Here is a 6,000-nt window from a genome sequence, read left to right on the forward strand (position 1 = left end):
TTTGAATGATCTGGGGGAAGGAGAAAATTCAAAGAACTAAAACAATCATTTGGGATTTTTTAGCGAAGTCCCGAGACCTGTCCCTAGCACTGTCATATCAAGGATATCAAAGGTAATCGAAGGAGGGGAGTCATTCTAGAGAACGGAATAGAAAATTCCCATTAAAAATACCTAGACATGAGGAAGGCACAATCACGTCTGTTCTTACTATCACAGAACTGTCACAGCTAGACGGATTTAGTGACAGGTATTTGTGTTGTCCTATTACGATATTGTCTATATTTCTTTGAAAAATAGAGCTTCAGGAGCAGTATTCTACCTCGCTCATTTTCTTTGTGGTCCTTTATATTATTCCTTGGCAAATTCTGTAATGTGATATACCAAATTTTGGCACAAATTCATTAGAAGGTAAAACCCACCTGGATACCAACTGCTTGGTCACCAAATTGGAGGTCATTTCTTCTGAAGAAAAATTATTGGAGAATTGCAATAAGGGGGGTTATTTTCTGTCACAGTGGAGGTTTCACACGCCAACTGAGAGGAGGAGTGGTCTGAATCCGATGTCTCAGTTTTGCTCAGGCCTGACAAACCAGGATATCCAGATCCTTCCTCCAAGGAAGAGCTCCTACGGCCCCTTGGGAAGGCCTCTCGTAAGGGTGGGAAGAACGGAGGGATGGAGCGACACCCCTGCCCTGCGGAATGTGCGGATAAACACTTTGGGAGGTGGGGTGTGGGGGAGGCAGAGTTGGAATTGCAGCAAGGGAACCCGTCTCCAGAGAGTTTTTGACAGCTTCCCCCAAGATGTTCTGTCCTACCCTCCCAGATGGACTTCCTCAAACTGTTTTCTTCTTTAGAATCTCCTGCTCAGTCTTCAAAGGAAATAGCTGCATTCCAAAGAATGAATTAAAGAGCAGCAGTATACACTTCTTACTCCAGATTCACTTCAAAGGAATCTATAGATTTAATGAAATATAGATGACATGGTTATTTACTCCCCTTCCCTAAAGGAACCTCATTGTTTAATTGTATAGGCCACATAATTTCATTAATATTCTACTTACACGCCAGGATATCACATTTAATCTATTTGAACTTCAAGACATCCAATGGCATGTTCAAAGAGAGTCAATGAGATGTCCCCCACACACACACTCTAATTTCTACTGCAAGCTTCTGTGACAGCTAGCAGTGGGAATGCCGAATTATCCTAAGAATGTCTGATTTAGTAGAATTTCATGTTGGCCAAGAATGAAGATCATAGGCAGAGAGAGGGAGATGTGTCCTCATTCCTCATCCAATGTTAGCCCCGCGGCCAACAACAACAACAAAAAGGAACCACCCCCACACCCACCCCAGGCCTAGTAGGAGAACGGGGTCCACCAGATTCCTAGTCTGACCTGGCTTTCCCAGGCTGGAAATCCTAAAGGACAGGCCCTTGTGTTGCAGGGTGCTTGTGATGATTTAGATGCACGAACTCTGTGACATGGAAGCTTTTTGCTCTCAAGAACACAGATCTTTCAGTACCTCCTGGGTTTCTTAATTTTTACAACCATCATCAAGCAAGAAAAAGTTCCTTTCTTTCTTGTCAAGCCTTAATATACAAGCTGAATAATTAGTATGAGTTATCACCGCTCTTGTTTTAAGCCATGTAGCCACATTCACAAATATCAAAGTACTCTGCAAGATGAAAACAACCTCAGACATGTAGGAGTGAAGTACTGCCAACATCTAGGAGAGAAATAAAATGTCTTTCATTCTTTCATTCCGTCTCTGGACCAAATTTCTTTGGAGAGTAACTTTTACTGGAATGGGGTAAAAATATGAAAAGTCTGAATATAGCCCTTAACTGGCCTTAATTGCTGTCCTTTTTGGCCTTCTGGAAAAAACCCCCAAACACTAAAAGGGTTTGGGGGACTAAGTTCTTCTCTGATCCCTATAAGTGCTTCTAGTCTGCAAAGGAAAGAGATGAATTAAGAAAAAACAACGATTCTCATGATCAATTTCAGAGTAAAGAAGTGGCTTTCTATGGCTCAGGTTCTAGTGCATTTCATCCAGACTTACAAAACATCTGCAATAAGAAGGCAAGAGAAAGTTTAGAAGAAGGAAGAATCCTTGGGAAGAAATAAAATTGGATTCTAGGGAAGTTTATTATCAGAGCAGAATTTTCTGATACAGGATTCATATTTCCATGTCAATTTCACTCTGAGATCTTCAAGGAATAAATCCAAGAAGTGTCCCGTGCTGAATTACAATAAACAATTAACTGCTTCTAAAATAATCTTAAAATGAGGTGTCCTGGGTACAAGTTAGGTACAATATTTTAAATTTAAATAAGTAAAAGTATCTCACAGGAATGGTTGCCTTATAGATAGATAGATAGATAGATAGATAGATAGATAGATATTACTTTTTATTTTTTGGTTTTTCTATTTTTTTAATGCAAAAATACCACTGAAATATAACAGCACAGGGTCTGCCAACCCTGACACAGTTGGTATTTGGGACCAGATAACTATTCTTTATTGTGGGGGTCTGTTCTGTACATGGTAAGATGTTTACCAGCATCCCTAACCCCTGCTCCCAGGACCCCTGCTGGAGCAGCCTCTCCATCCCCAGCTGTGACCACTGAAACTATCTGCAGATGTTGCCAAATGTCCCAGCGGCTAAAAATCCACCTGGGGCTAAGGACCAGGGCATTTCTGCTTTGCTACACTAAACTCCAAACCTTCTGTGGCAAAATGTCTTTCTGTGGAAGATTGTATAAAATTTCTTGTGTTTTAATTATTTTGTTGTTTAGCATCATTGAGACTAAGTTTCTGATACATCTTTAAAAGAATATGTTTGGGTGCACCTGGGTAGCTCAGTGGGTTAAAGCCTCTGCCTTTGGCTCAGGTCATGATCCCAGGGATGGAGTCTCACATAGGCTCTCTGCTCAGCGGGGAGCCTGCTTCCTCCTCTCTCTCTGTCTGCCTCTCTGCCTCCTTGTGATCTCTGTCAAATAAATAAATAAAATCTCTAAAAAACAAAACAAACAAAAAAAAGAACACATTTTGGTTTTAGTGGGCATAGTCAGCTCCTTAAAAACATATCCCTATGACTTCTAATGTGATCTGCTGTCAGATTTCGGACAGGTTATAGGGCCCTCTAGCTCTGCTGTCTCCCTGAGAAAACAATGATACCACCAGCTTGCCTTACAAAGTCAGATCATTTAACCCAAAGAATAGGTTAAAAGTTCTGACTGTGTGAAGTAGCAGGGAGAAGCAACATCACACAAAATAATAATACAACATGTATATGAGGTGATACAATTCTGAACTATTAAGCATCACTGGTATAATGTACTTTCGCTCTTCTGAAAGGGTGAAGGCAGGCCCTAAACCATTTTCGAGAATGAACTTAAAACTCTTGCACCGGAACAGATAAAACTCATCTCGAGAAATATCTTTTGTCCAAGGTGCACTTCTTTTTTAAGTCAGTTTCCAAAAGCAAACTACCCTCTCTTTTCTAACTCGGTCGGTAGACAGCTACGCAATCTCGTTGGAAGGGTGTTTTGGAAACGACTTTGCACTAGAAGATGGGTCACAGGACAAGTGTACCTGGGGGAGGATCCATTTTCGAGGGCTCCTCCGTCTTTTGGGAAACAGTGAAATCAGGTAATGAAGGGAAGGAGGGGGTAACATAGAGACTGACGTAACAGAAACAGCAGTAGCCGATTGGCAGCTGGTCTACCTACTGCCCTTAACTCATTTGACTGTGCGTGGGTTGTAGCCGACCCCAGAAAAGGGTGCACTGTGGTGTGTACTATGGGACAGAGCAAGTAGGGCAGGAGTTGGGAACAGAACACCAACCTTACATCTCTGTGTTCATTAAGCCATATCGTTTGACGCTCACCTCCCTAAACGGTGTGCCTGGTGTGTCATGGGATACTGTGATGTGTAAAAGAAGGTAATGGAGGCAGAGTCAGTCACTCACGCCAACAAAGACTTCTTTCTTCAGCCTTTTGAAAGGGTCTTTGGACACAGTTTCCTTGTGTAACAATCACTAAATCCTATTCTCTCGGAATTGTGACCCTTCCTTGCTTCTGGCTACCCTTTCAGTAACTTCTCCCCTTTCACTTGTGGTAGGTGACCTATTTTACAGGACGTTCACCAAACGTTGCTCTAGTTACCTCCAAAATTAATTCTAACAAAGGCAAGGCCATCTTGGGGGAATCAAACTGTGCCTGCCACATCCTGGAAAGCTTTGTCGGGGTGGGGGGTGTGGGGTGCCTACGTAGGAAAGGCTGCTAGTTGTGTCTATTTTCACATTCTCTGGATGGAACCTGGGCTTAAATAAATCTTTCCGTTTAAAACAAATGTGTGAAAAGAAAATAAAACTGTCTCAACCTGCAAGCTCTGATTGCTATGTAGAATTTGACAGCCTCTTCAAGGTGAGAGCACTAGAGCCCAGAACTCGGAAGACACAACATAAAAACTCAGGAAAATCTGTTCTGACTTTCTGTCAAAAGGACCGGAACTTTTACGTGAGCCAGACACGCCGTGTCCATGGGCCTGTGCAAAGAACAAGGTCACCTCTTACTTACAATGTCCTTGTAAAATCTGACAGTTTTTACCTATTAATACAAACCAGCATATTTTCGGAGGTGGAAAGTAGGGGGTGTCTGTTGGTCAAATCAGCATTTGTTCTTATGGGTCCTTCTTAGAGTGGCTTAAGTTGCAAACCAGAGTCTGAAACCAAAATACCATATATTCTGCTGTTCATTGGAAAAATAAATTTTAAAACCAATGAACAGGAAGGCTTTTAGTCCATTTATATAATAAGGGCAATAACACCGCACACGTCTCCACCACAATTTTATGATTTTCTTGCACACCGTGGGATAGCTCTGGTTTAAGGCACAAATAATCTCGTGTTGGTTGCTATCTTGCCTGTGTCTGTCATGGATCAAAAGGGGGCCAGGTGAGAACTCACAGTGAGACAAATCTATCATTTCTCCTGGATAAAACAGCCCAACTGTAGTTCTGTGGCTATGTAAGTAGTCCATAAGATTGATGCTCCTTCGAAATATCATCTTCAAGCAAGGGAATTTGTTGTTGATACACCAATGAACTTTCTTCTTATTCCAACTGAATCCGTCACCGTGGGCGTATTGATTTCCATTTCTTTGCCTCAGCATGTCCTTCCTTTCCTTTTTGAAGTAATCCCCCTTGAAATTTGTAGTCAAAATGGAATTCATCATGTTCCTTCCTTGGATCCACTCATCTTGGAACTGAACACTGCTTGAACACAGACGTCCCAGAGAGTCCAAATTTGAACTTCTGTTTCTGGGCTGGGAACCATATCAGTCATCCCCTAGGCTGAGAAATGATTTAGGGTTTGTGGAATCTTTTCTTTTTCTCTTTAAACTAATCTCAAACAATACTCAATCGCAAGGTCATTGTCAACAGCTTGCTCCATTTGTCCTTTTCGAGAACCGTTCCTTCCAGGCTTGGCCAGCTGCAACCTCTTCACTTTCATGTGCTGCCATGTAGCAGCCTTGGAACTCGGTCTGGCCTTGCATTTCAGCTGACTTTATAATTTAAATATAATTGCTGATGCACTTTCAAAAAAACTTCAGGAAACTGTAAAGGCTCATTTTAGTTGAGAATAGCAACAGTGTTTTATGCAGGAAGAACGTTAGCATGAGTACCAGAAAAATGCACATTCATCATGCTCTATAATCTTGGACTTGTTAGCAGGTTTAGTCTGGAGAAATTTTCAGAGTGTTTTGTCTATTTATTATGGAGGGTCCAAAGTGCCTAAAGTGGGTTTGTGACCTAAGGTGAAAAGAGGAGCCAGGAAGGAGTCTGCTTTCTGGTCCCAGACTTACTGTTGATGCATCAATAGCCATCCCTCTTCTTCCTTCATGGATGCTTTCACTGCAGAGCTATAAGGCATGACAGGATGTCCCAGATGTTACTGTGCTCTAGTAGGAAGCAAAGCCTAGGGAATTGCCATCCA

Source organism: Mustela lutreola, chromosome 7 (genome assembly GCF_030435805.1).
Source record: "Mustela lutreola isolate mMusLut2 chromosome 7, mMusLut2.pri, whole genome shotgun sequence".
In the NCBI taxonomy this organism is placed as follows: Eukaryota; Metazoa; Chordata; class Mammalia; order Carnivora; family Mustelidae; genus Mustela; species Mustela lutreola.